The sequence below is a fragment of the Rhamphochromis sp. 'chilingali' genome (genome assembly GCF_963969265.1).
Source record: "Rhamphochromis sp. 'chilingali' genome assembly, chromosome: 15".
NCBI lineage: Eukaryota > Metazoa > Chordata > Actinopteri > Cichliformes > Cichlidae > Rhamphochromis > Rhamphochromis sp. 'chilingali'.
The window spans coordinates 6,144,486-6,166,004 of NC_137942.1; the positions used below are offsets into that span (position 1 = coordinate 6,144,486).

General features: G+C 38.8%; 1 protein-coding gene across 5 annotated transcripts in view; it reads left to right on the forward strand.

Moving 5' to 3' along the window:
* Positions 1–21,519, forward strand: part of spop (speckle type BTB/POZ protein) — a 96,144-nt gene that overhangs the window by 22,798 nt on the left and 51,827 nt on the right. The window contains exon 4 of one of the 5 annotated variants that reach the window (XM_080906311.1): positions 12,400–12,472. The exons of 3 other annotated variants lie outside the window; for them this stretch is intronic. The gene's annotated coding sequence lies outside the window, so the exon portion shown is untranslated. Of the gene's footprint in view, positions 1–12,399; positions 12,595–21,519 lie in introns of those variants that run through there. One more of the 5 variants, XM_080906312.1, reaches the window with a different exon arrangement.

Sequence of the window (21,519 nt, forward strand, 5' to 3'; positions counted from 1 at the left end):
CAGTCTCTTGGCAACTTCCAAGCAGACTAACAAAGGTGCTAGATAAAGGCTCACAGCTAAATTCATAACTGTCAGTTGTGCTTAGATGATTTCCTTAAATTCTATCAGTATTATACAGATCATTATGTTGCATATTTGTTTAGAGGCAAGTATCTCCTGTAAGCAGTGTTGACTCTAGAAATGTTTTAATGCTTCACAAGGGGGCTCTAAAAATCTCATGGTGGCACACTGAAATCCAAATCTATCACTGAATTAAAGTAATTCTGTTATGCCTTGATTATGTATATAGCTTTGCTGAAAACTACATCAATACTGGAATTGTATACCGATGTACCCTTTTCATTTATACACTCTGTAAAGTTACTAAAAATGGAGGTTAGTTCATCTGCTGCATGTAATATAATTAAATGATTGATGCACTGAGCATTTCTTTATTATTCTACTGCATGACATTTCATTTATTGAATGCCATCAAATTTTCTCTACCTTTTTTTTTTTTTTTTTTTTCTTTTTCTCCTTCCTCTTCTTCTTTAATCTTTCCCCTCACCCCCATCAGTTTTGAAAGATTAAGACTCCTCCCCGAACTTGCTTTTTCCTCTTGGGGAGTTCGTCCTTCCCACTGTTGCTAAGTGTGTAGCAATTGGGTTGTGTGATTGTTGAGGGGTTTGCTTTCTAATATTGTAGAGTCTTGCAATTTAAAGCACCTCGGAGTAGCTGTTGTTTTGAGTTGGTGCTAGGTAAATAAAATTAGAATTGAAATTTAAAAGATCCAGAAGAGCAAGAGAAATCTCTGTATGCTATAGGACAAGGATGAAAGCCAATGCTGAATAAGCATGTTTCTTGGGCCCCCAGACAATGCTGCATTAAAATCTGACTCTGTTCTGTTGTGAAAATCTGTGCATGGGCAAGACAGGAATGTTAAAAACAATATGTTTGGGAACACATTGTTGCCTCTACAGGCAAAGTAAAACTATTGTGAAAAGAACAAATCACAGGTAAAAAAAAAAATGGAAAAAATATATGCTTATAACTTTCACATTTGTGAAGGCACCATTAATGCTGAGTGTATATATAATATAAATATTATGCAGGTTCTACAGCAGCACATGCTGTGATCCAGCTTCCACATCAAAATAATTAGCTTTTTTAGCATAACAAGGCCAAACGATATTCTGCATTAATGCCCTGTAGTTGCTGCTCAGCCACGTTGCAGCCATCCCTGCAGTCCAGACTTGTTACTCATCGAATACATTTTAGCTCATTATGAAATGGAAACTACAACAAAGAAGGCGCCAGACTGGTGAGCAGCTGAATTCTGACTCAAACAACAATGGGAAAACATCTTGCTTTCCCAAGTGGTCTCCTCACTTCCCAACAGTCTAACAGTCTCGGTAAAAGGAAAGATGATGCAACATAGTGGCAAACATGCTTCTGTACCAACTTTTTTGCATCACATTGCTGGTATCAAATTTCAAATGAGCATACGTGCTTTTGAAAAAAACAAAACAAAGTGATTTTACAATTCACTGCCTTTGATTCTTTTATGTACATTTATCACAGTCATTGTTTTTGTAGGTAGATAGATATAAAGTGTGTGTGTGTGTGTGTGTGTGTGTGTGTGTGTGTGTGTGTGTTTTATCGTATACATATTTAAAATGGCATTGTTGCTGTTGTCAAATGAAGAGGAAGATCGGAGTGCTTCTTTCTCCCAGTGCTCCCAGTGAACTGTAATAGGAGAGCGTTATTTCGTATTGATGTTTCTCCTAACTTGGTTTAAACTTACTGTACATATTGTGATAACTGCCATAATGTGTCAAGATTGTACGTTACTGTTTACCCAGATAACATTACTCTGTAACCATTTACTTGATTATCTGGTATACACTGTCACAAATTAATTTTTTTTTTTTGGTCTAGGAATGGGCTGGTGATGCTGTTTCTGGGGCAGAGCGTCTAGCACTTGGACTGTCAAGTTTGAGATTTTAGTGAATGAATGTCACCAGCCTGCATCAGTTTCACATTAGCCGTGAGCACAGCCAGTGAGAAACTGGTGGCTGTGGCCACTTGTGATCCTCTTAGTGTCACCTTTTGCTGCCAGTTTTCTCGTGTTGGTTGGAGATTTGCCTCATTTCCAATGAGGGCCTGAGTTTTTAAGGCATTTTTTAATGTATTTTTATAGTGTGGGTATTGAGAAATCCTTTGAGAATCATTGTGACTATGAGCCATACAAATAAAACTGACTTAATTAATAACTGGAAGTCAAAGTTATAATAATTTATCATACGCTATTTATAGCATCAGTTTCCACACAGTTATATAACTCTTCAGCTATATGTAAACATGTACAATTATAAAAAAAATGATGATAACGTCACACTACAGGAGAGCATATTTATCGTTGTCTGATGCATCAGAGGAATAAGGTGCTGACATCGCTTTAAGATTTCAAATGACAACACCTACCAGCATTTAATTTATTATATTGTTATGTAAGGGTTGCTCAACAAAATGAAGGTGGATCTGTTATTCTGTCTCTAAATCTTTTTCTTTCTTTGCCTCTCATCTTCTGTCTGTTCCCCCTCTTGGTCTGCCTCACCTGGGTCATCCCACACATTCTCATTTCTCTTGTTATCCTAGGTTCTAATTTCAGTTGCTGCGGTAACCCTGCGGCTCCCTACACTTATGCCTCCTCCCTCATCTCTCTGAGCTCCTTGTTAAGTGTGGCAGAGCTGGTTAATGATTGTGTTTTATTTATATTTTTCCTCCGGTAGGGTTCCTTTTGATAGGGCACGCATGCCTTGACTCTTGAATAAGCCTGGCTTTATAGTATGTCCTGTATCTTCATTTTATTTCTTTCTCGCTTTCTCGTTTGCTTTCTTTCTTGCCCTTTATTTTCCTTCCTTTTTTGATTTGTAGCTGGCTGTCTTGTGTTTTCTTGTTTTTCTCATAACAGTTAGCTGTCAGTCGTGCAAGAAAACCATCTCTCAGAGACACGAGGTGGACTCTCACTGCTAATGCAGTGCTGTACTCTGATGCAAACTAATTTGCTCAGTGTGCCTTGTATGATTGTTTAAACTTGATCTACATAAATGCAAACAGAGTTTCGTTGAACTCTCAGTTCATGATTGGAGTTCAAAGAAACCTCCCGAAACAGATGAGAACTAATACCTGTAACTGGTATGGGTGCATGATATTCACTCCATAATATTTTTTATTTTTTTTATTTTTTTAAGATATCCAGTAATAGCTGTATTTTTCTTGCGCATTTGAGCCACTACTGTATTTTCATTTACTTTTTTTGATACACTTATGCATGTTGGCATTTGCTGAGCATATGGAGTTTTTTCTGCTATGTTGAAATACTGACCTCTTCATTTGAGTTTCTTTATAGACTAGGGAAAGAATGGAAAGGCAGCAAGATATGCTGAGTAGGGGAGGTGGTGAGCAGCTGTTGTGCTAGGGTGGCTAGAAAACTTTCACAATGTTATGATGGCACAGTATCAAGCCAAGCAGTTCAGGTTGTTTTCACCAAATGTCCTCACTCACACACCTCAGGATGTTTAAAGTAGAACTCCCCATTGACAGTCTAACTGTAGCACAGCATGCTCCTTGCTGCACTGCTTGAGCTGATGTGCATCCTTCAGGCTTGGGTGATGTGGTCTGTTTTACTAAACTACTGGTGTTTGATTTCTGAGTCATCCCTGAAGACCTAGCTCTTATCACCAGTGATGATCCTTGACATAAATTTTGGTCTGTATGATACAGAACGTGACGTGTACTCTCTGAGCATGTGCACTTGATTGGAATGGGACTTACAGTCATTGACTTGAAAATGGTCAAAACCAAGGCCAATGGGGTATTGTCGTCACCATGCTGGGTGGGTGCCATGGACAATTAAGTTTGAATGTGAGAACAAAGAGATGTAGGAGCTTAAGATTGATGCTGTTGTTGTACCAGCTAAAAATCTGGGTTTGAATCTCAGTGACCTCAAAGTCAGAGTCAGAGGTCAAGTTTTCTGACGATCTTGTGAATGCGATAACTGAAGAACACGGCGACGTAGATTTTTGAAATCAATAGGTCTGCCTGATTGGAGGCTGAAGCGTAGCATTGGTGGTCTCCAGTATTTTTTTTTTTTTTTTTTTTTTCTTCAAATATGCTTTTTGCAGTTTACCAGTGTACTTCACTGATATATCTTTAATGCTTGATATATATTTGTATACCCACTGAAGTCCTGTTTTCTGCTTGCTTGGAGATGATTACACATTACTTCAACTCAAATATAGAAGATTAAATTGTCCTAGTGTGTTGTTCTTTTTTTTTGATCTCAGCTAAATCTTACTACTTGTTAAAGTTAACAATCAGCAAAATGTACTTGAATATAACTACGAAAAAAACTTCAGCCTATCTAATTAGTGTACTGACTGGCAAATGGTAAGATGCCAATGATCTGACTGACTGCATACCAACAGATAGCCCAGTTCACTTTAATACCAACCAGTACAATACTGTTCACATACTGTATGACTGGACAGGTTCATGCTTGTTTATTGTCCAGCACCACTTTCGTTTTTCTTCTATTGTTACATCTTTCATTCTTCACTGTGTCTGATTTTGTTCCTTTCACAGATATCTCTGGGTAAGGGCACAAAAGTTGTTCGAGATATTTTATCGACAAAAAGTGACCGGACTAGAAACCAGAGTACTTTTTAATTTTTATTTTACTTTGGTAGCAACTCTTGTGGGAATCATCATGGCTCTAGTTATGTAGTTAATGAGATCTCACTGTGAAAACTGCAATGAAATATTTGTGTTTGAAAATTCTTTTTGCAAATATGAAGAAAATGGCTCATCCAGACATGTCCAGCCTGCTTATCCAAAGTTACAGAGACTGAAATCTAATTTGTTTTGACATCTGGATTTTGTGTTTGTGTTAGTTTTTGTCTTTAAAGACATTCCTTGCTTTCTTTCTCCCTTACTCATTTTGTGTCTGCATGTATGCTTCCATTTATATCCATCTCTTTCCCCATTCATTACCATCTTAAATAACTTTTTACATATTTATTATGTTTATATATTTAACATTTTTCTTTCTTTCTTTCTTTAATGGGTGCTGTCTTATGTTGTTTTTTAGGCTTGTCATTCTTTTTTTTCTTTTTTCTTTTTTTATCTGCCTCCATCTCTAAGTCCATCGCTGTCTACTGTTGCCACCATCCTGGCATCTGCCAGAGCAGAGAAAGTCTCTCTGGTGCTTTTGATTGGCTGTTTAGAGATTGGAATGTGCCTGCCTGACACAAATGACTTCATTAGAGAGAGTGATAATCTCAGAGGGGGTCTTCATCAAAGGCATTCTTCAACAAAGGCCATTTAGACAAAAGACAAAACATTTGAAATGGTTAACGTGAGTAATTTCAAATGGCAGAACAGGCGAGGAAGCTGAGTTTTAGTGCTAAAAGTTTGATAGTGGCAGGAGTGTTCTCAGAGATGGTGAAAGAGAAGGAGATGAATTAGGGAAGCTTCAATTCAGAGCATAACTGTTGGTTACGGTCCCAGATTTACTGTGAAGATCTGAAATGTCACTGTGTGTGTGTGTGTGTGTGTGTGTGTGTGTGTGTGTGTGTCTGTGTGTGAGAGAGTGTGTTTGTATGTGAATGTGTGTTTGTGGTAGTCTAGCAGCTTTATCTGCCTGGCATTTCCTGTTTTCAGAACTGACTGTGGTACCAAGCAACATCTGATGACCCTCCAAAAGGCTCAGTGCTGCAGAGAATACTAAGGGGAACACTTGTAACCTTAACACAAATTAGAAAGGCTTAGATTTGGAGGGTGACTCACAAGGTTTTGTCACCTTTACTAACACCAGCAGTTATTTTGCAGCTGTTATCTTAATAGTTTCATGGGAATTTGGATTTGATTCTGCCAGTGCCAACTTTCCGTGAGCTCCCTTGTGCAGGTAATGAACTGATCTCAAATCAGGATGCTGGCTGATTAATATAGATGATATGACACATTTCCAGCTGGGTGGTATCAGCTTTTGGCTGCAACTTTGCAGTCTCTTCCACTTCAGTGGTGCAAGGATAGAGGTTGGCATTTAGGTGTCAGGAGACAAACAGAGATGTTCGTCTGCAGGCACCCAGCGCCCACCACTATCTCGACTGGGGTTCCTCCAAGTAAATACTGAAAATGTCAGCTCAAAATTACATTTAAGTTGAAACTTTTGAAATTTTAGCATTTTGAATGTCATATCTTTTTTTTGAAAGAGAAAACGCCATAAAATTTATTGAAGCTACATTAACAAACCATACTTGTTACAAATGAAACATTCAACTTTTATGCAAATGATCTAAAAATGAGAGCGAATATAGTTTGAAAGAATAGACCGATGCTTGTTTACCTGTCCTTTATTTCTCTGACATTTCTCTTTTAAAGGTTTATGTATCCTTGCTGTTAATGCTTAGTCTGACCAACAGTGTTTTTATCTGTTAGTGCTACCTGCATTTCCATTCTTATTATCAGGGCTGCGGTTTGGCACTTTACCGAGTGAGATGGGTAATTTTCAGCCCTCGCTGTATAATATCTGTGCTCTTTAATGTATAGATAACAATGTGTAAAAGGTGAGAAGATCACTTTTGGTCCATCTTTTAGGAATTTAATGAAGAGCATTTAAAATTCTTCCTGAATATAAATGAGTGTATGCATGTGTGGGTGTCGGTGTGGGTATGTGTGTAAGCGTCGTAATTGGGAAGCAGAGTGACGTTGGGGCACACAAAGGAGCAACCCTTGTCGTACCATGTGTAACCGATGGATGGAACTGAACTTATTAGCACAACTACCTTTTCCTTTCTTTTACTGAAAAGAGCAACAGCAAAGCAATAAGACAGAGAGCACTGCATCTGTCTCCAAATCTCATCAATGGTCTGTGAGACTGCCTGGTTTCAGTATGTTTTTGTGAATTCTGTAGCTCTATTAAATAAAGAGAGGAATGAACTTTCTTAAATGGTTCATTCATCTCCTAGAATTACTTTGTTGACAGTTTATATTAAATCATGCATTCAGATGTATTCTTTTATTGGATATAAAGTACCTGTGATTGTATAAATTTAGGAAGTACATTAGTACTAAGTCTATTTCTTTGTTCTCATCTGTAGGTACTTTAAAATACAGCCTCACGACTTGCTTCGGCTATTTCTTAAGAATTAACTCTTCTTGTTGATGTTAGTTTTTTTTTTTTTTTTTTTTTTTTTTTTTTTTTTTTGGATTCAGGAAGCCAGTTTATTTGGTCAAGCTCACTAATACAGACTTGGGCAAATTCAAAACATAACCTAAGCTGCAAGTGACTTGAGTCTCTGTGTGGTATTTCTTACTTGTCTGAGTCATTTTGCTCCCTTTAACAATGTAAAATGATACTTCTGAGATGCCCAATCAGCAGGGAATTGTATCGCTGACGATCCAAAAAAGTCACTATTGGAGAAAAAATATGTTTTGTGATGTTATACTACTGTGATTAAGAGTCACAAGAGAAAGTATTACTAGTTACTAGTAAGTAACTAGAAATACAGTTGGAGAAATCGAGAGAAATGCTGTGCTGTTTGTTTTAATTCCCCCATTTCATTTTCCAGGTTTTGTTATTAGTTTCATGTATTGATCTACTTTTGGAGTTGATCCATATTTGGATTTGAATCTAGGAATTTTTGGGAAGAAATCTTTAGGGATGAGATAAAATTAGTCATATTGGATCACATCAAATTGATACAGGAAAGATTAGAAGACGCGTGTTGTTTTTTGTTGTTTTAAAGAAAATTGAAACGCAAGTCATCCAGATATCTTTCCGGGACTCAAATCATTCATGGTTTGGCAGTAGTTTTTAGCCTTGGTTGAGCTACACAGTCTTGGACAGTTCTTGTTAACATTTGTTGAATTATTCTTGATAATTGTTCTTGATAATTGTTCTTGTTGACATCTGGTAAGAAGCAGGAATATTGTTCCCCAAGGTAAAGACGAGTGGTAGTGTGAGAGAATCCCAGCGTTGACCATCGATGACATTAGAGCACCCTTGATCCCAATATTGCTGCACAGTGATGTGACAGTATGACACATTAAGCGAACAGTTGAACCTAATTGGCTCCTTGTGTGTGGGTGTGTTGGTGTGTATCCAACTGGGATTTATGTCCTTTGTAATGCTAATGGAAAGACAGCAGTAGGGATCGATGTACTTTACAAAAAGACGTTCATACTTTACATTAATATTTGGTTCATTGATGGGTTTTCACAGATTTTTTTTTTGTTTTTTTTTCCCGTGTGAGAGCAATACAAGAAGAAAAGATAAATTGGTGAATGGTCAATGGCACTTGGTATTTGAAGACATGCTTTCAAAATTCTACAATATTTTCTTTTTCCCCCCCCAATCCAATATCAGTGGATTCACATGTGTTGTCATTGTTCTTTTACTCTGCAGACACACGGCTCTGTTGAGGATGACATCCCACAAATTCAGTAACTTGTACTGCTGCCGGCACAGTTCGTCATTATAATTGTTGGAGAGTAAGGAGGGAATGGTAAGGAGGAAATAAATGGAAAAAATGGCAGAAAATCTCATTGTGCCTGAAATTGCTTCCTTCCTACACCACTGTTTCTACATAGTAAATATTTTAAGCTCTCGGTAGTTTACTGTGAGATTTTGGAATCATTACTGTATATGTAGCCCACCACTGTTATCTTAAAATCGCTAGCAAAACCCTGAATCTGGTTTTTTTTTTTTTTTTTTTTTTTTTTTTTTTTTTTTTTTTTTTCCCCCCTTCCCCTGAAAGAGGATTATTTGTAGCTTTATGGTACTTAAAAGTATAATTGTCACTGAATTCAAACTCAAAGCTACTAAATGCAAGCATAGGCAGCCATTCTAGACAGAGCACCATAGTGAACATTGTTAAGGATAATGAAATTATTCCTTGCTGAAATTAAATCTTATGAATGTTTGGAGATGCACAAAGTTGCTTGGATTTCAAGCCATAATTAAAAGGGGAAACAAAAAATGGAAAGTGGGTGTGCTATGGTCTTAACTTTAATACCTTGAGTTTTAACAATGTCATGAAATCTGTAAATCAGAATTGCACAGTAGTAATTGGTACTTTATCAAGTTTGTAGGAATAGTTCAGGCTGTATATTTTATCAGATATTCAATACTCCTTGTAGTTTACACAATGCTGCATTTGGAGGTCTGTTAAGTTTTGTTTCATTGTACATGACATTCTGTGCTATGCTACAGGGTCCCGTGAGTATATAGTCACCTGCCACTTTATTAGTTGCACCTTTTTAAATTGCTCTTTTACTTAAATAACTGATCGACCAGTCACCAACAGCGTGTAGACATGATTCAGACAACCTAGGGAAGTCTAAACCGAGCATCAGAATGGAGGACAAAGTGATTTAAGTGACTTTGAATGTGTCATGGTTATTGGTGGCAGACTTAAATCTTATGAATGTTTGGAGATGCACAAAGTTGCTTGGATTTCAAGCCATAATTAAAAGGGAAACAAAAAATGGAAAGTGGGTGTGCTATGGTCTTAACTTTAATACCAGCAGAAAATGCTGATCTCCTGGGAAGTTTCCACACAACATTCTCTACGGTTTACAGAGAAGGGTATGAAATTGAGAAAATTTACTGTGGGCAATAGTTCTCTGGATCAAAATGCCTGTTTGACATCAGAGTTCACAGGAGAAAGGTAGTTTGGCCACTCTCCTCTGAACTTGAGACAGACTCTGTCACTCACAAACTCACTCATCACCCCCAAGGTATGCAGAAGAGTGTGTCTGAATGCACAAGATATCAACCCTTGAAACACATGGACTACAGCACCAGGAGACCACACTGGGTGCCATTCCTGCCAGCTAACAACAGGAAAACAGGCTAAATTTGCATAGACTCGCCAAAATTGGACAATAGAAGAATGCAAAGGTCTCAGATTTTTGGTGGTAGGGTCAGAAAATGCTGTAAACATCATCATGGATCAATCCTGCCTTCCATCAGTGGTTCAGTGGGATATTTTTGATGACAGGCTTTGGGGCTGTTAGTACCAATTGAGCATCGTTTAAATGCTACAGTCTGTCTTGAGTATTGTTGCTGACCATCTCCATCCCTTTATGACCCGAGTGTAACCATCTTCTGATGGGTGCAAATGGCTCAAACTGGTTTCTTGAATATGACCGTGATGGCCTCCACAGTCCATAGATCGTACTGGTAATTGGAGATTTGGATCATGGATGTGTAGCTGACAAATCTTTATAAGCTATTGTGTTAATATGTACCAAAATCTCTGAGGAATGCTTCTAGCATCTTGTTGAATCTGTGCCATAAATAATTAGGGAACCTGTTAAGGCAAAAGGGGTCCAGTATTTGTAAAGTGTACCTAACAACGAAGTGGAGAGTAATTCAATATATAGGTTTTTTTTTTTTTTTTTTTTTTTTAATTGAATTTGTTTTATGTGGGATACAATTTAATAGTCCCCGTTTACTAATTTTCAGGCCTACTCCAAGTTTCTCATTTTGCATAATGCTTTGGTCCAGAAAAGCTGAAACCTGTTGGCATACAAAGAAACTGACAGAGTGCATACATGATGTCCAACACCCTTTGTGAAAAGAGAAGGATAAGAAGAGATTAGACAAACGAAGGGGATAAAGATAGAGCTAAAGACAGGCTTTGTTTTTGGTCCCCTTATGAGCCAGGGATCCTGCTAATTACCAAGCTCTCTGGTCCTTGCTAAATGTGTTTGAAATCCACTGGATGCAGATAATTGAGCTGGAAATGTGTTACATGACAAAGTCATGCTGAAGGACAACCACTAAAAAAGGCCTCCTCTCCATCGTTTTCTCTGTCAGGCACACTTTTGATATAAAACTTTCTCAAATGATTCATTCCACAGTGTTTATCTTTGTTGTTTGTTGAGATTAAAGCTTAGGGGATGCTTGAACCACCTTTTGTGATAAGCTATAGTCAAAACAGAGACAGGTCAGTGGTGGACGTGTCAGACAGGTCTGTGTTTTCTTGTTGCTGAATAATTGCTTTTAGTTTTCAATTTAGGGATTTGAGCTTTTTAAAATCCCTCACATCATCATAGCAAAGCAAAAGACTGTTTTTATAGCCACAGGCTGGATGTGTCCATCTATGCATCTCAAGTTTTTTTTCTCAGCTAAACAGTGTCTTGTACTTGAGTTTTTGTATAGCCTAAGTCTCAAATTGATTTCGGTGCTTCATATAAAATTGATTTACTGACTTGGATACATAGATCCCGGGCAGAGATCAGCCTCCCCTGAGAATGTTGGAGTAAAGTGAAAACAAGGTGAAGAGAGACTCCCTGTCGTTCCATTTGCATTTTAATTATAAATTGCATCATTGCACCGAGTGCGGTAACAAAACAACTCTGCCTCTCTCCATTCACTCCTCCCATTTGCTTCAAGCTCAGCTCACTTCACGAGACTGAAACTTCGTGCGGAGAGCCTCTGCTGGGCAGAAATTAAAGAGGGAGAGTTATATGTAAGAGAACAGTTGGTGAAGCTGAATGAAGCCTTGCCTCAGTGAGTGTATGAAAACGTTATACAAATGATGTTTGTATCAGTTTAGTTTAGAAGAAATACATTGCTAAAAGAAGATTTTTGTTTCGATAGTAAGACAGACTTTGCTTTGGGCACTGGAAAAGAAGACAGTGAAAAACCTCTGGACTTGCTGCAGCCAATATCATTTTGTCATTTAAAAAGCTTTTCTCTGTTATCTTGGCAACATGGGCCCACTATGATTTGATGTCTGTCTCAGAGTATAAAAATCCATAAAAATCCAGCATAGCATGGCACATTATTTACAGGGGTTGTATTTCCGTACCACTTGCAAAAGGTACCCCATATGTGAGAGAAGTCCTTTATCTTTCCTGCAGATTTGACTGATAAAAATGTTACATTGGAATGGTTTCTATCGGAGTTTGCAAAATATGGGAAAAGAATATTGCCAGTATGCAAACAGATTAATTTGCATTTTTCTAATCCTAAAAGGCAGAAAAGCAGTTGGCATGTGTAAGGAAGTATACCAAGCCATTCACTTTCATATATTTATTCACACGTTGCATCTTTGTGTGGGGAAAAAACTTTGAACAGACTGCAGGTGTTTTGACACACACAATTTGAATAGTGTTGGGGAAAATCAAGAGGTTTCCCATTCTCACATATAGTACTGTGCAAAAAATCTTGAGCCACCACTCGTAAAGTAGTCTTGTGTTCTCCAGTTTTTCTTTCATTTTTAAAGGTGGGAAATGGGTAGAAAACTGAGGTATGCCAAATTACACAAGAATTTATTTGAAAATTGGTGGCAACTGGTCTTATGAAGTGACATGTTTCAATCAGTCATGGTTTTGCCTCCTCAGAGCCTGGACATGAGCACGCAACATTGAAGCGGCATGGGATCATCTTGACAGAGAATGGAACAAAAGGCAGTTGGTATGCAAAGAAGCACTTTTGCAATGTCCTCCAAGAAGTCTGGAGAACTATTCCTGAAGACCACTTAAAGAAATTAGAAGAAAGCTTGGCTAAGAGAGATCAGGCTGTGCTGAAAAACAAAGGTGGACATACCAGTCTGTTTTTCCCTTATAGAATATATTTCTATGTATGTTTGGATGTGTTTCAATCATTGACTGCACATTTTTCAAAATTTCCTACAAAAAATAAACAAAAGACGAGTGGTTTAACATGTTTGCGCTACACTGTATAGCATGAGATAGTTGGCTATAGATTTGAACTACTCTGTTTGATTTAGACAAGGTTTGCTACTTTTCTAGAGTATATAGGATGCAGGAAACACAATGTACACTTTATACTAGGGAGCTGAGAGGGTAAAAACCATCTAATAACTTTTCCAACTGAATCAGATGTTTACATTCTCACCTACAGGTTTGCCCGACCTGTAATTCATGTGTAAATTCTGGACTGCATTGCATTGTGTTAAAACTTCTCAAGTCGTTTTAACTGTAGTTTAAATTGTGTACAAGCTGCTCTTTATATAACCTTTATGTGCACTTGAGTCATGTAGCAGCTGGTCTGCTCTGCAACAGAAGAGCAATGGAGAGATTTGGTAAAGATCAGAATATGACGGAGAAGTGGGAGGATTTAAGAGAGGATGATGGAAAAGGGCAAATGCTGCCAAAATATTCTTTTCTTGTCTTTTCAGCCTTACTATTACATTAGATGCACAGACGTACTGGGCTACTTGTATATTACACCGACAGGAGCTGCTCAGCCATGGAAACCCATGACATGAAGCTCCAAGCAAATGTTTTTTGTGCTGATGTTGATGCCAGAGGAGGTTTGGAACTCCTCCAGTTTGGAAGATTTGACTTCACTTACTGTATTGAAAATGTAATTATTTCTTGGTATGACTATAGCAAACACTGTGACGTACTTACAGTACATGCAGTACATACAGTACATGCATCGGTATGTTATGTGTTGCAGTACAGCTGGGGATATATTTTGAGCTAAGCCGTCTTGTTTTATTTGCTAGCATTATAGTAGTTTTGTTATCTTAGCTGCAAGTAATACCTTTCTCGTTTGAAATCATCTAAAGTAGAAAATGCCACGTGAATTAGTAGATCTAAAGCAAGGTATGTAGTAAGGCATGGTTGCTCAGTTTTATAGCAGTCTTGAGAAGGATTAAGAGAAGTGAAAACGGAGAGTTTAGGTGATTTAAAAAGGGGAGAGAGAAGGAAGCTGTGAGAAATGGAGAGTGAGAGAAGATGACTGGTGATGCGGAGAGGGATAGTGATGGTGTTTCGCTGGAGTTTGCTCCACGGTTCAGGGAGGACCTCTGTCTCTGCCAGTGCCTCTTAATCCATCACACCTCCTGCGGTCCTGGATCCGACACACTACAGCGTCTTCCCAACCCGCTGACGAATTTATGCTCAGCTCTGTCATGCATGTGTGCCCACTGTTCCTGGCCTTCTCTTATCCCTGTTTTCACTCTTTTTCTTTCTCTGAGTGAATGTCAGGGCTATCAGCACTGCCTCGGGCAAGATGGACAGACACTGTTTTACAGTGTTTTTATACATGCTCCACATCTAGACTTGTTCTTTCTCTCAACACTGAGAGGCTTTTCTCCTTCCCTTTTCATGTTTTGCCTGCCAGTGTCTCCTGCAGCAAGCTCAAATATTTTCAGTGTTCTTGCCCTTAATTTCTGCTACAAATCCAGAATCTCTCATAACGAATATTTGGGATATCTTCCTTTTTTATGATCCATGTGCATGTACTTATTTGACAGGATGTGCACCTCCAGCCATCTGTGAGTTTTAGAAATGAGGGTCGGCTACTTTACTTGATCAATCTTGCTAACCCCCCAGATGGATCTGCACATACTGCCTAAGCTTTTTATGAAATCTGACGTTATAATGAACAGGCTTGATTAACCCTCTGTCAGACTGCTCACCAGAGCTGGAGGAAAGAGAATTGTGGTGGTGGTGATAGAAGAACATGGCCTGGCTCTAGGCTGTGAAAAGATGAGCTAGCATGTGGGCATTTGATTTACGTTCAGAAATGCGTCACACATACGTTGAAGTCTGCAGCACTTTGTCACTTAACCTCAGTTTTCTGGCAGGTTTTCAGTGTTTGTAGTCTGTCCCTCTCAACTCTGCAGCCCGCCTGTGTACCTCACAGGTTTGCTCTGTGCCTGTTGTTGCACAAGGTGACCCTCTAAACACTCCAGGATCCCTGCTGTGATTCTGGCTTTTCTTTGTAGCGGCCAAATTACGCACCTCCACCCCCTGTCCACCTGGTGGCGATGTCTCAGCACCTTCCCACCTGTTTCTCTGAGGGAGAGGATAGTAGGTAACTTAATATTTTTGACATTTCCATTTTATTTTCCGTGTAAAGGGAATTAAGATAGTGACAGGCTAATTGTGTATTGATGTGTGTTTGTGTGCTTGCATGTAGAATGTGTTTTTCCTTTTCTTTTGTATAATGAATATATTTTCTGTTTTTGAGACTCTGCAATAGCTGTAATGAATTCCAGAAGGCTTTTTGTTGTTTTGTTCTGTCACTCATATTTCACAGTAGACCAGGTTGCTTGAAGTCCCTGCCATATGGTCATACTGAAGGATTTATTGGATAAACTTAACCTTTTCATACAAAAACATTGCTATAACTCTACATAACTTATGTAACCACAATAGGATCCGTTTGTCTTTAGAATGGCAATTTATTGTAAAGTTAGAGTAGGTGACATTAGATTATGTTGGAACAAGTATTAATTTTAGAATATGAACACCACCTACACTTGTGTTCATAATCCAAAAACTCGTGGTGATGGTAAATGTAGATTGTAATTTTTCAACAGCGACATTTTATATGTAGGGATAGTAAAGCTAAATATTTTTTCTGCATGTGTTTTTGCTACTATTTAGCCATGACAGCAGAAGCAGCATAAAGAGAAAATGTGCAATGCAGCAGTGGTCCCTGGCTGTAACTATCAGTTAATTAGGTGAAGTATTACACTGAAACAGGTACCCTAATGGACTGCCAAGAATGTTATGTTAGGACGACTGGCTCTGTAGCCACAGTCACTGGCATAATTGCAAATTATTGATCTGTGAAGATATTATAGGCTGATGATCCAACCTGCTGAATATTATACAGGTTCACCTCCTACAGCTCCCACCATGGTATGAATATGTTACCTCTTAGGTGCCATGTGGTATTTGCAACCAGGATGTTAGAATCAGATTTTTGGGTCTTGTGGGTTATAAGGCATTGACCGGTTTTGTTTTGACAAAGCCTGCAGGTACTAGATCGGATTAGAATCTCAGGAATTTGGAGACCAAGTCAAAACTGTGTCATGTTTGTTGACTCATTTTCTTCTGTTTCTTTCTCTCTTTCTTTCTTTCTTTTTTTTTTCCTCCCCCGTCCAGTGTGGTACGGTGCATTGTACTGCAGGCCGTTGCCAGTGACATTGCTATGGGAATGTGATCATTTGCAAGGATGTTTAGGGGGTGCCTCATGTCAAATAACATCCAAGTAAATATCAGGATCTGAAGATTCCCAGAAAATTACACTTTCAGTGGTTTTAGCATTATGGCTGTTCAGTCTAATTGAGGAAACAATATGAGCAAATGTTATTTGTCAAAGATGTTTTTTGTTTGAATTTTAGTTGGTCTAAAAGAACACAATCTGGGAGAAGTCAGGCTAACAATTCAGAGAAAATTACAACTGATGTATGCTCTGTCAGCCCAGCAGCTTAACAATGTGCACTCTCCAGCATTTCTATGCATGAGCTTCTGCTTTCGGCTGCTCCCTTTAGGGGTCACTGCGGTGGTTCATCTGCCTCCATCTCACCCTATCCCGAGCATCCTCCTCTGTCACATCAACCTTCTGAATATCCTCCTTGACCACATCCATGAATCTTCTCTGTCGTCTTCCTCTTTTCCTCCTACTTGGCAGCTCCATATTCAACATCTTTCAGCTCCTTTCCAGCCTCACATAGAAATCACCACACACCTTTTCCTTTCTCTTTGCCACCTAGCCTCCCAATGCTCTGTCTACTTTACTCGTCCTTCTGACTATCCCTCTTGTTTCTTTGCTAACCCTTTTGAATGCTTTCCTGTACCTCCTCATTCAAAGCCAAGTCTCCTTTTCTCTGTCCACAGGGTACACCTTCTTAGCAAATTACCACTTCAGCTGTACTTTCCCAGTCCTCCCCACCTTTTGTCACCCTATGTTCCTGCCTCTTCCTGAAATGCATGTTCACCTCATCCATCCTTTTCTCTGCCATCTGTGCTTTTCTCTTTTTAACACTATATCTCTCTAACACCACCTCATCACACCTGTTCCTTTTTACTTGCATTTCTTCATCGAAGAACATTCAGCATCAACGCTTCAGTTTCTACCTTCAAACTCATGATCCTGGCTGATATTCTCCTCACCTCTACAACATTGTTCACATGATCCTTTCTCCATTTCTCTTCCTATCTACACCATGGTTGTTAACCTGTGCACCAACGGATCCTGCATGGAAATCTTATTGGTGATCTACACGTTTTATCTGGCAAACCCAAGCAAGTCTAGTTAAATGATTGGAAATGTTTTAAATATCAAATGTCTGGCAAACTTGGCATTTCTTTGATCCTGTTAAGATTATTATTATTTTTTTTTAGAAGGGCCAATAAATACTTTTATCCTGCAATGAAGTAAAGATAATACTCCAACAGCTAGACATATTGAAAGTAAACAAGCTAAATATGCATTGTTCTCACTGACACTGAGGTTGTGAAGGCTGTGCAAGCGATGTGCATCACCAGCTATTCAGATTGTCACAAGCACAGATGGAAAAACAAATGAACAGAAATGTGTCCTCGAGTGTAAATATGCATTGTAAGCTCTTCACAATATCAGATTTGCAGATGGAGGTAACATATGCACAGAATATGCTATCACCACGTAAAATTTACAGATGGAGTGAATATCGCAGCACAGGAATTATTACACCATGAGCCGAGTGTCATGTATTCACTTAGTGTGTAACATGTTAGTGATGTGGTACCGGTATACCGTGGGGCTGTAACAGTCTGGACAGCTGGTGGCCTCTAGCTCTCATCCTGATGGCAGAGGCAGACGCAGCATCACCTCGCTTACCTCTTGTTTATGCAGAAGAAGTTGAATCTATCTGTCTTTTGGTTTGTCAGAGTCTCTTCCCTGGCGTGTTGAAGTATGTGACAGAGAGATGGAGAGAGATGGTGACTGGACTGGTAGAGTGAGAGCAGACTGTCTTTCTGTAATGAATATAAATGGGCTCCAGGTCTCACTCTCCTCATCTGGCCTACCTTTCTGAAAGCAGACATGGGATGAGAATGTGGATTGAAGTTGGCCCATCCTCCTATACTCCTTTTGCTACACAGTCACACCTTCTGCATTATACATACAGAAAACAGAAGATCAAACTTGTTTTGTGCCATGCTTTTTTTTTGCCGGCTGCATTTTGGTTTTAAGGTGTCATTTGAAAGGGGCATCTTGAACATAATCTTCTGCAAGGTAAAAGGTAAAAAATGACGACGTGCCCTAAGGAAGCCCACAAGTTACACTTATAACTCAACATAGCACTGAATTCTGATCTGTAGGGTACATTTATTCTGCTTATGTAGTTTGTAAACTATTTCTTTTTCTAATTATTCACTGTCTGTAGTCCTGAAATGTAAAAAAACTGAGGAAATTCTAATGTCAAAGAGCTGATAAATTGTTGTATATCATTTAAGATTAAGTGTGTGTTGAGAGACATTAAGTGTAAGTGTGTGGAGAGACATAAACCATTTTGACACTTATGTGAATGTAAAGTAAGAACATTTGTTAAAACATGACTTCTTGAAATGAACCATAGGTTAAAAAATGAATGGTTGCAAGAGGTTTTAGTGCTGAGGTTGTTGTGCAGAAAATCAGGAATGATGTGTCTTGTCAGTCAAGATTTTGTGATAATGACATTTTCAATAAAGATGTGCAAATACCGATGTTGAAGGACAGGAGTGCAGAACATTTTCTCTTTTCTACCGTGCACTTTCTGTTTTTGATTAAACTGTAATTATTGTAAGTGTTAAAACCAGAGTGGCAACATCCAAGACTATAATAAGGCTCATGCAGAAGTGCCAGAAACGGTTCTTCATTTCCAGTTACTCAAATGATGACAAATTGCTCTGAAGATGAGTCCCCATGGACTTCTGTGCTAAAATGCCCAGCAGAAATGAAAATTTTTTGCAACAGCTGTTTGGGGGCAAACTTTTAAATAACTCCCCTGTACACATTTTTTGTGAACATTTAACCTTTTAGCATTATTTTGTCATGACTAACAGTCGCCTAGCGTTAGCAGGTTTCTGTGACTGTGTGATGTTGTCCATCAGTCCATCGCAGCACTGTTAACCAGGCTCTGTAGTTTTATCTTGTAACTTAACAGTTACAAAAAAACCCCAAACAAACAAAAAAGGAGAGCCAATGCCACAATGCTAAAACCGAGTCTTCGAAATGGCAGTTTACAAACCAGATGGTGACATCTTTGTGACTCAATTCATTTTTATATGGCCTGTAAATTGCATGTGAAAACCATGCAGAAAATACTTTGGTGAGCTTGTGACATTAGTTTTTCAGATTTAAAAATAGAACCTCTTACTTTAGTGGTGTTCAATACAACAATAGCCCTCAAAAATTGTAGTGGTAAAGAAGGACAGGTCATTTAGTCTTCACAATGCAGCATCCCTAGCACAGCGTTTGTATGCTTTTGTTACAGAAGAGTAAACTGTTGTCTAGTTCTTTAGTTTGCTGTATTTGCAGGCAGAGAAATTTTGATGTATACTCTGCAGAATCTGAACTTGTTTGCTGTTCTTCTGCATTGCTCTCTCTCTTTCTAAGCACTTCTTATCCTCATCCTAATTTTCACTGCTTTTTATCCAACCTTAGAAGTGCTGATGGCTACCAAGTAGCTGCAAAAAATTCTTCAGTCCTTATCTGAACCACAGCACCTCGATTACCTCTTTCCTTTGTCTTTTAATTGCCTTTGGGAGAGCACAGTCTTTGTGCCTGCCATACACTGTAATGTGACAATATTTATTTTCCCTACATCATATGCATTATCACCTATTAGCCATTCCTTTCGTTCACACCGTCATCTTCAGATTCCTGTGACAAATGAACTGTCTGAAGACATTTCTCCTGAGGGAGTCCTATGATTAGCACGCATCTCCTCTGTCTCTCAGTTGTTATTGTTGCTTTTCTCCTACTGCTTTGCTCTTGATGTTTGTCATGAAAAACAAGGAAAAAAAACATCCCAAGCTTTTTTCTGGTTAAGTGTCATCTGGGTGTATTTAGAAAGCTGTGAGGCTGTTAGCAGTGCTGCCAGTGTTGTCATGTTTTCTTAAATTGATTTCCTGTGATTACTAGGCATTCATTGTGTTCTTTAAGGGACACGATACAAGAAAGCCACTTGGTAAATTGTGCCTTGAATACACTGTGATACAATACCAGAATGATGACACGAGGAAGCACATGCATGTAAAAAATCACCCTCGCTCACTCGTATAGACTGTAATTAATTGCCAGGAAGTCTCAGGTAATTTAAATTGCAAATGAGTACAGCTTTTTTTTCTCCCGACTTTTTTTTTGATTAATATTTTATTGTTTTACTGAGCGAAAATGCCACCAGTGTTTTCATCAGATACAAGTGGCACAAAAGAAGAAAAGGGGGCACTGAATTGAGATGATCAGATTCAGGCGTTAGCTCTAAACATTAATTAAGTTGTCTGGTTCCAGAGCCGGTGAGGTCCGCGTGTCGCCTCTTCTGTTTCCAATCCACTCACCAAGAGACAGAGGTTCCTCTTACCTTTTTACCCCTTTCCTTCCCTTTTTTTTGTCTCTCTGGATTCTTGGTCCAGTACTGTTTCTGCCAAGTTTTCTTAGGTCCTAAACTTGTCTTTCAATCAGACACTAATTAAGCAATGGAGTGGAAAGGTTTCTCTGGCAGGAGATCAGGGGGACTTGCAGGTTGAGTGAGAAAAGCCAGATCTTGAGACCTTGATGACTTAGGTATGAAATTTGTGGAGAGGAACTTGAAAGGAGCGTAAGGGAATGAGACGAGAGGAAATGAGAGATTTAGACAGCAGAGAAATTACACTTTGAAACCAAACCGTGCATATTCCTTTTTATTTTTCAGTAAGATGTTCAGGCATTTGAGACTGCTAGTATAGAACGGACCAAAAATTAGAATAGGAAAATAATGAGGAAACTCCGCTTTGCTTCAAATGGAAGCGGAGAGGTGATGTAGCCGTTACAGTCTAAATCTGTACCGCAGTATTCTGGAATAAAAACAGCCTTGGAACAGGTGCTTATCAAACAAAACTTTGACCTTTCTTAGTCGTTTGAAAGTAAAGTGTGACCTTGTGTGTGTTGTGAGTACAGACTGGCTGCTTGAGATGAAAGTCTTAAGTCCTGCCCTTCACTTACAGCCACAGCGGATGGGATGCAGCCTGGCTGGAATCACGTGGCTGGCACAGCACTCTGTTCATCTCAAAGCAAAACAAAGACGAAACCACGCGCAGATAAAGGAAGGGTTCCCTTAGTGAAGCCGAGTGCACGCTGCTGCTGTGCTTTGACTGCCAAAGACTCTTTTAAATAATAATAATAATAATAATAATAATAATAATAATAATAATAATAATAATAATAATAATGGATACTTTATTGATCCCCATGGGGAAATTACTTGTTTTTCTCTGCATTTGACCCATTCACTCAGTGAAGCAGTGGGCAGCCACTAAGCAGGCGCCCGGGGAGCAGTGTGTTGGGACGGTACCTTGCTCAGGGGTACCTCAGGGTAGCCGTTAAGTGGATTCGAACCCCCGACCTTCCGATCATGGGGTGACCACTTTACCTACTGAGCTATCCCTGCCCCAAAACAAATAAATCCAGAGCCCTTGCTTCCTACTTACTGGGAAATACCACTCAATTATTCCAAACATTTAATTAAGAAT